The sequence below is a fragment of the Canis lupus genome, chromosome 2, assembly GCF_003254725.2.
Source record: "Canis lupus dingo isolate Sandy chromosome 2, ASM325472v2, whole genome shotgun sequence".
Taxonomy (NCBI): domain Eukaryota; kingdom Metazoa; phylum Chordata; class Mammalia; order Carnivora; family Canidae; genus Canis; species Canis lupus.
In genome coordinates, this window is record NC_064244.1 from 42,657,827 (window position 1) to 42,676,280 (window position 18,454).

An 18,454-nucleotide genomic window follows, 5' to 3' on the forward strand; every position below is an offset into this window, starting at 1 on the left:
GCTGCTCCCAGGTAATACGTGTGCGCGCTGCAGCCCTTTAGGGAGCTCGGTGCACTCTCCCCGGTATGCATTTGCTCTGTTAGTGTCCCAGGGAGCCTGAGGGCATCCCCGCCCTCCTGGGGTCCTGCTCTACCTGCGAGAGAGTCTTTCCGCCCAGTCTTTCCTGCGAAGATTGGTGAAGCTCCTGCTTCTCTGGGACGGGGCTCTCCTGTCCTGGGGGCACTCGCCCTGCCCTTAGCCCAACTCCTCGAGGGGCCCCTCCCCCTTGGATGCCTTTTGTTTCTTTATTTCTGACCCCCCCCCCCCCGCCCCCGTCTTCCTACCTTGATAGAAGCGCAAACTCTTCTCACTGTAGCAATCCAGCTGTTCTCTCTTTAAATCTCAGGCCGAATTCGTAGATTTTCAGGTTGATTTGAAGGTTATCTAGGTAATTTGGTGGGGACAGGTGATTTGGGGACCCTATTCTTCCGCCATCTTGCCCCTCCTCCAGGTTGAGTATTTTGAGTTTTGACAACCAGAAGAACTCGAAGAGTAGAATTTTAGAGGTCAGTGCCATGGTTGATGTGGAGCCTAGCGGACCCTGCAGCGCGCCTGTAAAGGAGGGCAGAGAGTCCAGTAGTGGACAGCACAATCTGAGGATCCCCTAGGACACACTGGGATAAATGGTCCCCTTCTTGGAGCACATTTGGAAGAGGTGGTATTGCCTTACCACGGACAAAAGGGCCGTTGGGTGCCATTACCTTCTCCTGTCCCTCAGGCGCACAGGCACAAAGACACCTATCAAGATTCCTCCAAATTCCAAGCTTCTATGATTTGGTGTGACTGTCCTTCTGGGAAAAACCTGCACCAGGCCCAGAACAGTGAGACCCTCCCACTGAGGACCACTGTAGGTCTGTCACATGCCAGGTCCTTAAAGTTTGGAGTTTTAAAACTCAGCCAGCCTCCCTGGGATAGAACACAGGTATACCATGCTGCAGGGCAGCAGACAAACCAGACACAGACAGGGTAAAGGCAGGGATCTGAGGGAGACCTGGGACACATGAGGGGAGATTGTTCACTCTCTTGTGAGAGCTTCCTGAACAGTGATGGGCACGAACTCCATTTTTCAGGGAGAAGGGAGAGGACCGGTGTCATTTCCCTCCCTACCCTCCTGTGGTGCAGCGAAACACCAACAGTGGAGGGAGGCATAAACCACTTATACCAAGCGGTTTACCCTCCCCCTGTATTCTGCATGTGCTTCTTTAATAGGACAAGTGTGCATGAGAACCAGAGCAGCAGGCCCCTCCCGCAGAAGACCAGCACAAACCCACCACATGCACCAAATCTACTGACCATAGAGTGCTGCAAAGCTTCAGCTCTGGGAGCAGTAGCATCAGGTCTCTTTGAACAAGGAGACCAGAGCACACCTAGTTAAAACTCACCACACTCTGGCCAAGGTACAAACACTCCCCACTGCAGGCAAGGAAAAACTCTGCAGAGGGCTGCTGATCAGAGGGAAACAACAGCCAAAACATAGCAGTAGAGTGCACAGAGCATACATCAGAAACACTTCCTGAATTGGCAGGCCCTGGACAGTTTATGACCTTTTCTTAAAAAGCCATTACTCTCGGGAGCAGGAAACATAACAGGCTTTCCTAACACAGAGAAGATGAGAAAGACCTACACAAAATGCCAACATGAAGGAATTCATCCCAAAGAAAGAAAAGGTCATGGCCAGGGATCTAATTGAAACAGATATAAAAAACTATGGTTGATCCAGAATGTATGTATGTATGTATGTATGTATGTATTTATTTATTTATTTATTTATTTATGATCCAGAATTAAAACAATAATCATAAGGACACTAGTTGGGCTTAGAAAAGTATAGAAGACACTAGGGAGTCTCTTACCACAGAAGTAAAAGACCTAAAAACTAGTCAGGCCAAAATTAAAAGAAAAAAAATGCTGTAACTCAGATGCGAAACCAACTGAATATGATGACCACAAGAATGGAAGAAGCAGAGGACTGAATAAATGATACAGTGATAAAATTATAGAAAATAATGAAGAGGAAAAGAAAAATATTGGATCACAAATATAGATGTAAGGAACTCAGTGACCTCATAAAAGCATAATATTCATATCATAGGAGTCCCAGAAGAAAAAGAGAAGGGAAGAGGGGCAGCTTGAGGAAATTATAGCTGAAAATTTTCCCTAATATGGAAAAGAAAACACATATCCAAATCCAGGAGGCACAGAGAACTATCGTCAAAATCAAGAAAGGCAGGCCAACACCAAGACATATCACAGTAAAATTTGCAAAATATAGAGATAAGGAAAAAATTCTAAAAGCAGCAAGGGAAAAGAAATCTCTAACTTACAAGGAAAGACAAATAAGGTTAGGAACAAATTTCTCCAAAGAAACTTGACAGGCCAAAAGAAAGTGGCATGATATACTCAAAGTACTGCATGGGAAAAATATGCAACCAACAACACTCTATCCAGCAAGGCTATCATAAATAGGAGAGAAAATGAGCTCCCCAGACAAAACTAAAGGAGTTCGTGTCTGCTAAACCAGTCTTGCAAGAACTATTAAAGAGGACCCTTCGAGTGGGAAAGAAAGACCAAATGCAGCAAATACTAGAAAGGAACAGAGAAAATCTTTAGAAATAACTACTTAACAAGTAATACAACAGCACTAAATTCTTATCTATTAATCATCACTCTACATGTAAATGGACTAAGTGCTAAAACAAGATCTATCGATATGCTGCCTACAAGAGACTCATTTTAGACCTAAAGACACTGGCAGATTGGAAGTGAGAGGGTGGAGAACAATTTATCATGCTAATGGACATCAAAATAAAGCTGGAGTAGCTATACTTATATCAGACAAACTAGACATTAAACCACAGACTGTAATAAGAGATTAAGAACAGCACTATATCATTACACAGTGATCTATCCAACAAGAAGATCTAACAATTGTAAATATTTATGCACCCAACTTGGAAGCACCCAAATATATAAAACAGTAACAAAGGAACTCATTGGTAATAAAACAACAATAGTAAAGAACTTAAATACCCCATTTATAGCAATGGACAGATCATCTAGTCAGAAAATCGACAAGGAAACAATGGCTTTGAATGACACAGCGGACCAGATGGACTTAACAGACATATTCAGAACATTTCAACCTAAAGTAGCAGAATCCATATTCTTGAGTGCATTCTCTAGAATAGATTACATAATGGGTCACATTATCAGACCTCAACAAATACAAAAAGAAGATTATACTGTGCATATTTTCTGATGACAATGCTATGAAACTTGAAGTCAACCACAAAAAAAAAAAAAAAAAAAGGAAAAAAAGACCACACATACATGGAGGTTAAAGAACATCCTACTAAAGAACGAATGGGTCAACCAGAAAATTAAAGAAGAAATTTCGGGGACCCCTGGGTGGCTCAGCGGTTTAGTGCCTGCCTTCAGCCCAGGGTGTGATCCTGGAGTCCAGGGATCAGGTCTCGCATTGGACTCCCTGCATGGAGCCTGCCTCTGCCTGTGTCTCTGCCTCTCTCTCTCTCTCTATCTCTGTCTCTCATGAATAAATAAAATATGAAGGAAGAAAGAAAGAAGAAAAGAAAAAGAAGAAAGAAAGAAAGAAAGAAAGAAAGAAAGAAAGAAAGAAAGAAAGAAAGAAGGAAAAGAAAAGGAAGAAGAAAAGAAAAAAGAAAAGAAAAGAAAAGAAAAGAAAAGAAAAGAAAAGAAAAGAAAAAAAGAAAAGAAAAGAAAAGAAATTTTAAAAATACATGGAAACAAATAATAATGAAAACAGGACAGTCCAAAACCTTTGGGATGCAGCAAAGGTGGTTTTAAGAGAGAAGTATATAGGAATACAGACCTACCTCAAGAAGCAAGAAAAATCTCAAATGCACATTCTAACCCTATACCTAAAGAAACTAAAAGAACAACCAGGAGAAGGGAAATAATAAATAAATAAAGTGAGGAGAAGAAGGGAAATAATATAAATTAGAGCATAAATAAAAGATACGGGAACCAACAAAAATTGGTAGAACAGATCAATGAAACCAGGAGTGGTTCTTCGAAAGAATCAATACAATTGATAACCCTCTAGTCAGACTTATCAAAAAGAAAAGAGAAAGGACCCAAATTAATAAAATCATGAATGAAAGAGGAGAGATCACCACCAACACCAAGGATATAAAAACAATTTTAGAAGAATATTATGAAAAAATTATATGTCAACAAATTGGGCAATCTGGGAGAAATACATAAATTCCTAGAAACATATCAACTACCAAAACTGAAACTAGAAGAAACAGAAAACTTGAACAGATCTATAACCTGCAAAGGAACTGAATCGGTAATCAAAAGCCTCCCAACAAACAGAAGTCCTGGGTCAGATGGCTTCCCAGGGGAACTCTACCAGACATTTCAATAAGAGTTAATACCTGTTCTTCCCAAATGGTTCCAAAAAACAGAAATGGAAGGAAAACTTCCAAACTCATTCTACAAGATCAGCATTACCTACATCCCAAAACCAAAGACCCCACTCAAAAGGTAAATTATAGGCCAATATCCCTGATGACCATGGATGCAAAAAATTCTCAACAAAATACTACCAAATTGAATCCAACAGTACATTAAAATTATCATTCACCACAGTCAAGTGGTATTTATCCTTGGGCTACAAGGGAGGGTTCAATATTTGCAAATCAGTCAATGTGATCCATCACATTAATAAAAGAAAGAATAAGAACCCTATGATCCTCTCAAAAGATGCAGAAAAAGCACAGGACAAAGTACAGTATCCATTCTTGATAAAAACCCTCAAAAAGAGTAGAGATACAGGGAACATATCTCAACACCATAAAGGCCATATGTGAAAAATCCACAGCTAATATCATTCTCAATGGGGAATAAGATTTTTCCTCTACAATCAGGAACAAGACAGGGACGTCCACTCTCACCATTGTTATTTAACACAGTACTGTTAGTCCTAACCTTGGCAATCAGACAGCAAAAAGAAGTACTAGGCACCCAAATTGGCAAGGAAGAAGTCCCAACTCTTCACTATTTGCAGATGACATGATACTCTATACAGAAAATCTGAAACACTTGACCAAAAAATTGCTAGCACTGATACATAAATTCGGTAAAGTAGCAGGATAGAAAATCAACATACAGAAATCCCGCATTTCCATACACCAATAATGAAGCAGCAGAAAGAGAAATAAAGGCATTGATTCCACTTAAAATTGCATCAAAAACCATAAGATACCTAGGAATAAGCCTAATCAAAGAGGCAAAGGATCTGTACTCTGAAAACTATATAACTTTTATAAAAGAAGTAGAAGAGGACACAAAGAAATGGAAAAATATTCTATGCTCATTGATTGAAGAATATTGTTAAAATGTCTATACTACCCAAAACAATCCACACATTTCAAGTAATCCCTATCAAACTACCATCAACATTTTTCACAGAACTAGAACAATCCTAAAATTTGTACAGAATCACAAAAGACCCTGAACAGCCAAAGCAGTCTTGAAAAAGAAAAGCAAAGCTGGAGGTATCACCATTCTGGACTTCAAGTTTTATCACAAAGCTGTATTCATTAAGACAGTGTGGTAGCAGCACAAAAACAGATGCATTGATCAATGGAACAGAATGGAAATTCCAGAAATGGACCCACAATTATATGGTCAACTAATCTTTGACAAATCAGGAAAGAATACCTAATGGGAAAAAGACAGTCTCTTCAACAAACGGTGTAGGGAAAACTGGACAGCAAAATGCAGAAGAATGAAACTGGACCACTTTCTTACATCAAACAAAAATAAATTCAAAATGAATTCAAGACCAAAATGTGAGCCCTAAAACTATTCAAAATCCTAAAAGAGAGTAGAAGGCAGTAATTTTTTTGACATGGGCCATGACAACTTTTTTCTAGACTGGTCCCTTGAGGCGAGGGAAACAAAAGCAAAGATGAATTATTGGGACTTCATCAAGATAAAAAGCTTCTGCACAGCAAAGGAACAATCAATGAAACTAAGAAAACTTTTTAAAAATGGGTTAGTATACAAAACCTATACAGAACTTATCAAACTCAACACCCTGAAACACATAATCCTGTAAAGAAATGGGCAGAAGACATGAACAGACATTTCTCCAAAGAAGATATACAGCTAACAGACACATGAAAAGATGCTCAACATCACTCATCATCAGGGAAATGCATATCAAAATTACAATGAAATAGCATCTCACACCTGTAAGAATGGCTAAAATGAACAACTCAGGAAAACAGGTGTTGGTGAAGATGCAGAGAAAGGGGAACACTGTTGGTGGGAATGCAAACTGGTGCAGCTACTCTGTAAAAACAGTTTGGAGGTTCCTCAAAAAGTTGAAAAGAGAGCTACCCTACAGCCTAGCAATTGCACTACTAGGTACTTACTCAAAAAATACAAAGATACTGATTTGAAGGGACACATGTACCCCGATGTTTGTAGCAGCATTACCAACAAATTATGGGAAAAGCCCAAAAGCCCACTGAGCAATGAATGGATAAAGAAGTTGTGGTATATATGCATACACTGGAAATATTAGCCATAAAAAAAGAATGAAATCTTGTCATTTGCCATGACACGGATAGAGCTATGGTGTATTATGCTAAGCAAAACAAGTTAGACAAAAGTCTATGATTTCATTCATATGTGGAATTTAAGAAAAAAAAAAACAGATAAATATTGGGGAGAAAACGGTAGACCATGAAAGGTAAACCATAAACAGACTCTTGGGACACGGCTCAGTCAAACATTAGACTCCTGGTTTCAGCTTAGGTCATAATCTCAGGATCAAGAGATCAAGCCCTATGCTGGGCTCCAAGCTCAGTACAGAGTCTGCTTAAGATTATTTTCCCCTTCTCTCTTCCTCTTCCTCTGCTCTTCTCCCTACTCTCTCTCATTCATAAATAAATAAATAAATAAATAAATAAATAAATAAATAAATAAATAAATAAATAAATAAATAAAATCTTTTTTAAAAAAAGTCCAAAAACCACTCTTAACTGAGGGTTACTGGAGGTGAGATCTGGGTGGGGGTATGGGCTAAATGGGTGATGGGTATTAAGGAGAGTACTTGTGATAAGCACGGGATGTTTTCTGTAAGTGATGAATCACTAATTCCACTTCTGAAACTAATATTCCACTATATGTTAACTAACCGGAATTTAAATAAAAACACGAAACAAAAAAAAAAAAAAAAGGAATAAAGAAAGGTCTAAAATCAGTGATGTAAGGTTCTACTTATAAAGCTCAAAAAAGAGTAAAACCAAAGTAGAATGTATAAAATAATAGAAACAGAAATTAACAAAATAGAAAATAGACAAACATAAGACAAAATTAATAAACCCAAAAGCTCTTTCTTTGAAAAAACAGAAAACTCCCAGTTACAACAATGAAGACAAAGGAAGACACAAATTACCAACATCAGGAATGAAAATGGGATTTTCATTAAAGATCAAAGAGATAGTAAGACTATATTAGCGAAAACTTTATGCCAAACAGTTTGCCAGCATTAATGAACAAATTCCATGAAAAATATCTTACCAAACCTGAAAGAAGATAAAACAGAAATTTTCAATAGCTTTCAAAGAAACTGAATTCAGGAGCGGGGGATCGAGTTGGCAAAGTACGAAGATCCTGAGCTCACCTCCTCCCACAGACATACCAAAACCCACAACTACATACAGAACTATCTCTGAAAACAAACTGAAGACTACCAGAATAGATCTTCTACAACTACAAAGAGAAAGCCACATCAGAATGGGTGGAAGGGGCAGACATGTGAATTAGTCAGGATTCACAGCCCTTGCACAGTGATGCCCTGGCAGGAGGTATAACACAAACATATAAACATTCAAAAAGGAGTAAGAGGTCCAAGCCCCACATCTGGATCCCCAGCCAAGAGACATGCTTGGGAAAGAGGAGCCCCCATAACACTTGGCTTTGAAAACCAGTGGGGTTTACATATGGGAGACCCAGATGGCAATAGGAAACCAAGACTCTGCAAATAATAGGCAGGTGCATAATCTGGGGAATAGCCCTGCACAACAGTGAGTCCACACCAAGTGCAGCCCAGGAGGGTACCTGCAGCTCAAATAGGGGAGACCACTAGGGAACCTTGCTCCAGTAATGGATTGGGGATGGGGTTGCACAACTGGGTCTGACAGGATAACTTCTGCATAAAGCCATGCAGATGGAAGATATGACTGATCTACCTACAAAGAAACACATACAGTTAGGCAAAAGGAAGACATGGAGGAATAAGTTCCAAACAAAAGACAAGACAATACCTCAGAAAAATAACTAAAGAAAAGAGAGATAAGCAATAAACCTGAAAAAAAGTTCAAAGTAATGTTCATAAACTCAGGAGAAGAATGGATGAACAACACTGAGAACTTCAATAAACACACACAAAATAAAAATAAATAAATAAATAAAAAAGAATCAATCAGAGCCCAAGAATAACTGAAACGAAGAACATATTAGAAGAAAACAACAGTAGATGAGATGATCCACAAAAATGGATCAGGAACCTGGAAGACAGGGTAATTGAAATCACCCAATTTGAAAAGCAAAAAGAAAAAAGAATCAAAAACAGGATAGTTTAAGAGACCTCTGGGACAACATTCCCAGCAACAGCATGCTGGGAAGCACAGAAATATTTGCATAATAGGTCGCAGAGGAAGACAGACATAAAGGGGCAGAAAACCTATTTGGAGAAATAATGACAGAAATTTTCCCTAACGTGGTAAGGGAAAGAGACATCTCATTTCAGGAAGCACAGTGTCCTAAACAAGATGAACCCAAAGAGACCCACACCAAAATATATTATAATCAGTGTAAACAGTTAAAGACAAAATCTTAAAATCAGCAACAAAAGCAACTAGTAATGTATAAGGGGACCCTCAAAAGACTATCAGCTGATTTTTTTCAGCAGATTTCAAAGGCCATTAGGAAGTGACACAATATATTCAAAGAGTTGAAAGGAAAACATTTATAACAAGAATACTTTACCTGACAAAGTTATCACTCAGAACTGAAGAGGAGAAAAGGAGTTTCCCAAATAAGCAAAAGCTAATGTTGTTTATCAACATCAAAACCAGTCTTACAAGAAACACTAAGGGAACTTCTTTAAATGAAAAAGAAAAGGCATTAATTAGAAATAAGAATATGTGAAAGAAAAAATAACACTGGTAAAGGTGAACACATAATAAAGATAATGGGCCAATCACCTACATAGCTAGTTATGAAGGTTAAAAGACAAAAGTAGTAAAAAAGTAGTAAAATCATCAAGACCTAAAATAATTAAAGGATACACAAAATAATAATATGTAAAATATAACATCAAAAACATAAAATGTTGGGGATGGGGGGACTGTAGTGTTTTTAAAATGAACCTAAATGGGTTTGAGCTTAAATGACCATCAACTTAAAATAGACTGCTAAATACTTAGGATGTTACATATGAACCTCATGTTATATATGAACCACAAAACTAAATACTAAAAATAACAGATACATAAAAAATAAACATAAAGGAATACAAACATAATACTAAGGAAAATCACCAAATCACAAAGCAAGAGGATAAGAGAAGAGAGAACAGCAAAAACAACCAGAAAACAATTGACAAAAACAGCAAGAAGTACATATCTATCAATAATTACATTAAATGCAAATGAACAAAATGCTCCAATGAAAAGAAATAAGATGGGGGTGCCTGGGTGGTTCAGTCGGGTGTCTGCCTTCAGCTCAGGTCATGATCTCTGGGTCCTAGCATGGAGCCCCGCATCAGGCTTCCTGCTCAGCAGGGAGTCTGCTTCTCTCTCTCTCTCTCTCCCTCGGCCCCTCCCCACTGCTCGTTCTCTCTCTCTCTCTCTCAAATAAAATCTCAGAAAAAAAAAAGACATAAGGAGGAAAATGGATAAAAAAAAACAAACAAACAAGACCCACTTACAGGCTGCCTACAAGAGGCTCACTTCAGATCTAGACACACAAAGACTTAAAGTGAAGAGAGAAAAAGATATTCCATACAATTAGAAACAAAAAGAAAGCTGGAGTAATACTTATATCAGGCTAAAACACTGTAACACACATGCTGTAACTAAAGACAAAGAATGGTGTTACAAAAGATAAAAGGATCAATCCAACTAGAGGATATAACACTTAAAAACATCTACGCACCCAACACAGGGGCACCTAACACATAAAGCAAATATTAACAGACACAAAGGCAAAAATGGACAGTGATAAAATAATAGTAGGGGACTTTAAAACCCCACTTAAATGGATAGATCATCCAGACAAAAAAATCAATAAGGAAACAATGGTTTTAAATGACATGTTATACCAGATGGACTTAAGAGTATTCTATTCCAAAACAGCAAACTACATATAAATAATAAATAAATAAAACCTTAAAAAAAATCACAGAGGAAATAATGAAATAGCTAGTTCTTTGAAAAGATAAACAAAATTGATAAACCATTACCCAGGTTTGAAAAAGAAAGAAAGAGGAAAGGAAAGAAAGGGGAAAGAAAGGGGAAGGGAAGGGAAGGGAAGGGAGGGGAGGGGAGGGGAGGGGAGGGGAGGGGAGGGGAGGGGAGGGGAGGGGAGGCCAAATAAATAAAATCAGAAATGGTACATATAACAGAGAAGGTACATATAACACCACAGAAATACAAAGGATTATGAGAAAACTGGAATTAATAGGTTAACAAATGAGATAACCTAGAATAGGTAAATTCCTACAAACATACAATCTTATGAGATTGAATCAAGAAGAAATAGAAAATCTACCAAACCCATAACTAGCAATGAATTTGAATCAGAAAAAAAACAAAAAAAACAAAAAGCCTCCCAACAAATAGGAATTCAAGACCAGATGGCTTCCAAGTGAATACTACCAAACATATTTTTTTAATTTTATTTATTAGAAATAGAGAGAGATAGAGGCAGAGACACAGGCAGAGGGAGAAGCAGGCCCCATGCAGGGAGCCGAACAAGGGACTCAATCCCAGGCCTCCAGGATCACACCCTGGCTGAAGGTGGCACTAAACCGCTAAGCCATTGGGCCGCCCCTCTACCAAACATTTAATGAAGAGTTGAAACCTGCCCTTCTCCAACTATTCCAAAATATTGGTGAGGAAGGAATGCTTCCAAACTCATTCCACAATGTATTAGCCTGATACCAAGAGCAAAGAAAAATGCCCTTAAAAAAGAAAATTACCGGCCAATATCCCTGATGAACGTGATGCAAAAATCCTCAACAAAATATAAGCAAACTGTATTCATTAATACAATAAACATGCAGCATGATCACCTAGACTGTATTCCAGGTACACAATATTTGCAAATCATCAATGTGATACACCATATTAACAAAAAGAAGGATAAAAATCACATGATCATCTCAATAGACACAAAAAAGCATGGGATAAGAATCAACATCCATTATGTTATGTTATGAATTTTTATGGTAAAAATTCTCAACAAAGTGGTTAAGAGGGAACATACCTCAGCATAAAAAGGGCCATATACCAACAACACAAAAATAACGTCATACTCAATGGTGAAAAGCTGAAAGCTTCTCATCTAAGATCAGGAATAAGACAAGGATACCCACTCCGGAAAAAAAAAAAAAAAAGATACTCACTCTGGACACTTTTATTAAACAAAGTATTGAAAGTCCTAATGACATCAATCAGACAAGAAAAAGAAATAAACAGCAACCAAATTGGAAAACAAGAAGTAAAAATGTCACCATTTGCAGAAATGTGATTCTACATATATAAAACATAATAATACCACCAGAAAACTATTAGAATAAATGAACCTAAAGTTGCAGGATAAAAAAAAATAATACACATTAATCTGTTGCTGTATAGAACAATAATAAAGTAGCAGACAGAAAAACTAAGAAAACAATCCCATTTGCAATTTCATCAGAAAGAATACCTAGGAATAAATTTATCCAAGGAGGTGAAACCCACACACTGAACACTATAAAACAGTGAATAAAAAATTGAAGACAACACAATTAATGAAAAGAAACTCCATGCTCTTGGATTGGAATAATGAGTTGTTGTTTTAAGATTTTATTTATTTGACAGAGAGAGAGGCTACAGATTCAGTGCAATCTCTATGAAAACACCAATATTTTTCACAGAACTAAGTTAATTAATCCAAAAATTTTCTGAAACAACAAAAAATGCCAAATAGTCAAAGCAATCTTGAGAAAATACAACAAAGCTAGAGGCATCACACTCCCTGATCTCAAACTATACTATAAAGCTATAATAATCAAAAAGTGTGGTACTGGTACAAAACCAGACACACAGATCAGGAGAAAGAGTCCAGAAAAACACTACACTTTGCAGTCAATTAATTGGCAACAAAGAAGGTTAGAATATACTATAAGGAAGAACCAATCTCTTCAATAAATGGTCCTGGGAAAACTGGACTATTATGATACATGTAAAACAATGAAACTGGGTCACTTTCTTACACCATATACAAAACCAAGTCAAAATGTGTTGAAGACTTAAATGTAAGACCAGAAACCATAAAACTAGAAGAAAACAGGCAGTAAGCTCGTGGACATCAGTCTCAGAAATATTTTTTTGGCTCTATATCCTCAAACAAGGGCACCAAGAACAAAAATAAAGACATTGGACTACATCAAACTAAAAAACTTTTCCATGGTAAAGGAAACCATCAACAAAATGAAAGTCACCCTACTGAATGGGAAAAGATATCTGCAACTGATAAGACAGATAAGGGATTAATATCCAAAATATATAAATAACTCATACAACTCAATATAAAAAAAAAACAATCCAATTAAAAATGGGTAGCAAACCTAAATAGTCATTTCTCCAAAGATATATAGATGGTTACCAGACACATGAAAAGATGGTCAACATCACTAATCTTCAGTGAAATGCAAAGCAATACTACAATGAGATATCACCTCATACCAGTCAGAATGTTGAGTCTCAAAGACAAGAAATAACAAGTGTCAGCAAAGATACAGAAAAGGAACACTTGGGTACTGTTGGTGGGGATGGAAAATGCTGCAGTTGCGATCGATAGTCTGGAGGTTCCCCAAAAAATTAAAAATAGAAATACCTATATAATCCAGCAATTCCACAGCCAGGTATTTACTGGAAGAAAACAAAAACACTAGAAGAGATATATGCACCCTCATGTTCACTACAACATTACATACAACAGCCAAGATATGGAAACAACTGTCCATCAAAAGATGAATGGATAAAGAATATATGGTATACAAATATACAATGGAGTACTAACTCAGCTATTTAAAAAATGAAATCTTGCCATCTGGACAACATGGATGGACCTAGAAGGTATTATGCTAAGTGAAATAAGTAGACAGAGAAAATCATCTATCACATGATTTTACTTATAACAGAGAGCCTAAAAACAAAACAAAACAAAACAACAAAAACAGAAACAGACTCATAGATACAGACAGTAATCCTGTGGTGCCACAGGGAAGACAGGCAAAATAGGTAAAGGAGAAGTTTGTACCAAAAAGGATGTGAGGCTTGATCCTCACATACGGATAAAGACAGATAAGATATAGGATACATAAGAAAGCAACGTACAGGGATCCCTGGGTGGCGCAGCGGTTTAGCGCCTGCCTTTGGCCCAGGGCGCAGTCCTGGAGACCCGGGACTGAGTCCCACGTCGGGCTCCCAGTGCATGGAGCCTGCTTCTCCCTCTGCCTGTGTCTCTGTCTCTCTCTCTCTCTGTGACTATCATAAATAAATAAAAAAAAAAAAAAAAAAAGAAAAGAAAGCAACGTACACCATAGGGAATATAAGTAATAATAAAGTTACAACTTTGTATGGTGACAGATGGTAGCTACATTTATGGTGATCACTTCCTTTTTTTTTTATATATGTGTGTATATATATATTTTATATTATTTATTTATTCATAAGAGACACAGAGAGAGAGGTAGAGACACGGAGGAAGAAGCAGGCTCCATGCAGGGAGCCCAATGCAGGACTCGATCCCCGGGCCCCAGGATCACGCCCTGAGCTGAAGGCAGACATTTAACTGCTGAGACACCCAGGCGTCCCATCCCTGGTGATCCCTTCCTAATGCATATACATGTTGAATCACAATGTACACCTGAAAATAATATTGTATAACAACTGTACTCCAATAGTAAAAAAATGAATTCATTATCAAAGAAAACTACAGGTTCAACGGTTACACTGGTGAATTCTATCAACAATCAAGGAAAGAATAAAAGCACTCATATACAAATTTTTTGCTTTTTTAGAAAGTAAAGAAGAAGAGAACACTTCTCAATACATTTAAGAGGTCAGTGTAAACAAGCCTAACACCAAAACCTGAAAACAAAACTACAAATAAACCATGAGGCTGAAAAATTTAAAATACACTTCAAAATAAATATGAGACAACAAAAGCAAATAAAAACCTATAGAGTATGACCAAAGTGTTACTCATAACTGAGTTAGCTCCAGACTTCCAGGATGGCACAACATTTGACAATGTGTCATTGTAATTCACTACATTAACAGAAGAACATAGAGAAATTATGTTATCATCTCTATAAACAGCAAAGAAAGCCATGTGATATTCAACATTTAATATTAAGACAAAAATTCCTGACAAATCAAAACTAAAGAGAACTTTTTAAACTCAAACTATTCCTACCAGAAAATTATAGTAAATATTAAACTTGATGGTAAAACTTTAGAAACAAACAGAATAATAAAGCAGAATTATACAAACTAGTATGGGGAGACACCAAAATATATTTCTGAATAAACAAAAGAAGTTGCAGATATTGATAGTTTTTTGTTTGTTTGTTTGTTTTTGATAGTAGTTTAAAAGCACACATATTTCTATGGTTTTCTGTAGGAATATGCACAGGTATATAAATACATAGAAATAAGACTTGCAGAAATCCCATCAGTCTGATAACTTCTGAGGAAACCAGGTGAGGACCAGAATTGGTGTAAGCATAGGTCAAAGGGAGTGGTTAAATGAGATTTTAGCCTTATTTACCATGTTTCTATTTGTTATTAGAAGAATGTTGTTTTTATGAATAACTTAGGTAATTAAAAAGTAATTTTAATACCATAAATTTAAGTTCAACATAATACTGGAGGTCCTGGCCAGAACAATTAGAAAAGAAACAAATAAAGACATCCAAACTGGAAAAGAAGTAAAACTGTCACTATTTGCACATTACATATTATATACAGATAATACATCAAGAAAACCTTAAAGACTCTACCGAAAAACTATTCTAATAAACTCGATAATGTTACAGGGTACAAAATCAGTATATAAAAATCTGTTGTTTCTATATCCTAAAAATGAACTATCAGAAAGAAAAATTAAGAAAACAATCTCCTTTACAACTGCATCAAAAAGAATAAAATAGAAGGACATCTGGATACGTCAGTTGGTTAAATGTCTGACTCTTGATTTTGGCTCAAGTCATAATCTCTGATGAGATGGGGTGGCACATGGGGCTCCATGCTGATTGTGGAGCCTGCTTAAAATTCTATCTCTTCCTCCCGCACCCCAAAAAAGATTTTCTCTCTCCTTCTGCCTCTACTCTCCCTCTCTCTTTAAAAGAAGAAAACGAAGAAAAAAAAAAAGAAGAAAAAAGAATAAAATAAGTTGAAATAAAATTAACCCAGGAGGTGAAAGATCTATACCCTGAAAACTCTAAGACATTAACAAAAGAAAATGGAAGAAGCAGCAAGTATAGGAAAAGATATTCCCTGTTCAGGGACTGGAAGAACTAATAGTGTTAAAATGCCCTTAGTACTCAAAGCAATCCACAGATTCAATGCAATTCCTTTCAAAAGTCTGATGGCATTTTTCACAAAAATAGAACAAGTAATCCTAAAATGCGTACAGAACCACAAAAGATCCCGAACAGCCAAAGCAATCTTCACAAAGATGAGCAAATCTAGAGGCATGCTCCTTGATTTCAGAGTATATTACAAAGCTACAGTAACCAAATAGTATAGTGTCAGTATAAACATAGATGATAAAGGGAAGAGAATACAGAGTCCAGAAATAAACCCACACCTACATGGTGAATTAACTTATGACAAAGGAGCCAAGAATATACAATGGGGAAAAGATAGCCCTTTCCACAAATGGTGGTGGAAAAAGTGGGCAGCCTTGTGCAAAAGAATGAAATTGGCCTACTATCATATACTATACATGAGAACAAACTCAAAATGGATTAAAGACTTAAATTTAAGGCCTGAAATCATAAAACTCCTAGGTAATAAGGAAAATACAGGTGGTAAGCTCCTGCACATCAGTCTTGACAATAACTGTTTTGTTAATCTAACACCAAAAGCAAAGGCAGCAAAAGTAAAAACAAACAAATGGGACTACGTCAAAGTAAAAAGCTTCTGCACAGCAAAGGAAACCATCAACAAAATGAAAAGGCAACCTATGGAATGGAATAAAATATGTCCAAATCATATATCTGATAAGGGGTTAGTATCCAAAAAATATAGAGAAATCCTACAACTCAACAGAAAGAAAAAAAAAAAAAAAAAAAAGCAAAGACCACAATCCATTTTTTAAAAATTGGCAGAAGACTTGAGTAGAGGGCAGCCCGGGTGGCTCAGTGGTTTAGCGCTGCCTTCGGCCCAGGGCCTGATCCTAGAGTCCCGGGATCAAGTCCTGCATCAGGCTCCCTGCATGGAGGAGCTTCTCCCTCTGCCTGTGTCTCTGCCTCTCTCTCTCTCTCCCCCTCTCTCTGTCTCTCATGAATAAATAAAAATAAAATCTTTTTTTTTTTAATTTTTATTTACTTATGATAGTCACACAGAGAGAGAGAGAGAGAGAGAGAGAGAGAGGCAGAGACACAGGCAGAGGGAGAAGCAGGCTCCATGCACCGGGAGCCCGATGTGGGATTCGATCCCGGGTCTCCAGGATCACGCCCTGGGCCAAAGGCAGGCGCTAAACTGCTGCGCCACCCAGGGATCCCATAAAAATAAAATCTTAAAAAAACTTGAGTAGACATTTTTTTCCAAAGAAGATATACAATATGGCCAACAGACAAATTTAAAGATACTCAACATCACTAATCTTCGGGGAAATTAAAATCAAAACCACAAGGAAATAACACCTCACACTTGTCAGAATGGGTATTCTGAAAAAGACAAGAAATAACAAGTGGGAAGTTCTCATGCACTGCTAGTGAGACTGTAAGTTAGTGCAGCTATTAGGAAAAACAGTATGGAGGTTCTTTAAAACATTAAAAAAAGAGAACTATCATATGATTCAGCATTCTACAGCTGGGTATTTTTCCAAAGAAAATGAAAACACTTACTAGAAAAGATATATGCACCCCTATGTCCACTGCAGCAATATTTACAACAGCCATGACATGGAAACCATGGAAGTGTCCATCAATGGATGAATGGATAAAGAAACCAAAGTGTGTATATGTATATAGACACATACAATGGACTATTACTCAGCCATTAAAAAGAAAATCTTGCCATCTGGGACAATAGAGATAAAGCCTGAGGATATCATGCTAAGTGAAATAAGACAGAGAAAGACAAATACTATATAATTTCGTCTATATGTGGAATCTAAAAAACAAAACAATATAAAACAAGCTCATAGAGAATAGATCGACAGTTGCCAGAGGTTGCCAGGGGCTGGAGGGTAAAGGATGGTTAGAAAATAAGAAAAAAAAGAAAATAAGATCTGGGGATGTAATGTACAGTGTGGTGATTGTAGGTGACAATACTCTACCGTATATTTGAAAGTTGCTAAGAGAGATCTTAAAAGTCCAAGAAAAAGGGACGCCTGGGTGGCTCAGTGGTTGAGCATCTGCCTTCAGCTCAGGGTGTGATCCTGGGGTCCTGGGATCAAGTCCGGCATCAGGCTCCACATAGGGAGCCTGCTTCTCTCCCTCCGCCTGTGTCTCTGCCTCTCTCTGTGTGTCTCTCATGAATTGAAAAGAAAAAAAAAAAAAAAAGTCCAAGGAAAAAAAATGTAACCATGTATGGTGACCAATGTTAGATCTATTGTGATCATTTTGCAGTATATACAAATATAGAATCATTAGCTGGACATGTAAAGCTAATATAATGTCGTAAGCCATTATGTATCAATCAATGAATAATAAATCAGGTCTACACAAAATGGTACTGGATGGACAACACAGATGATTACACTACATGATAAAAACTTTTAAAACACTGGAAATATATACAAAAACTGCTTTTAAAAAAAAAGTATATTACCACAGCTAAGTATTCTACTAGTTCTTTTCGGTTCCTTTTAAGTGTAGAGACCATAAAATCACTTTCTTTGAATG

At 37.1% G+C, this 18,454-nt stretch overlaps 1 long non-coding RNA gene across 3 annotated transcripts in view; it reads right to left on the bottom strand.

Moving 5' to 3' along the window:
* The window catches only part of LOC112659923 (uncharacterized), a 63,014-nt gene that overhangs the window by 43,914 nt on the left and 646 nt on the right, over nucleotides 1–18,454 (bottom strand). The gene's annotated exons all lie outside the window — the stretch shown is intronic.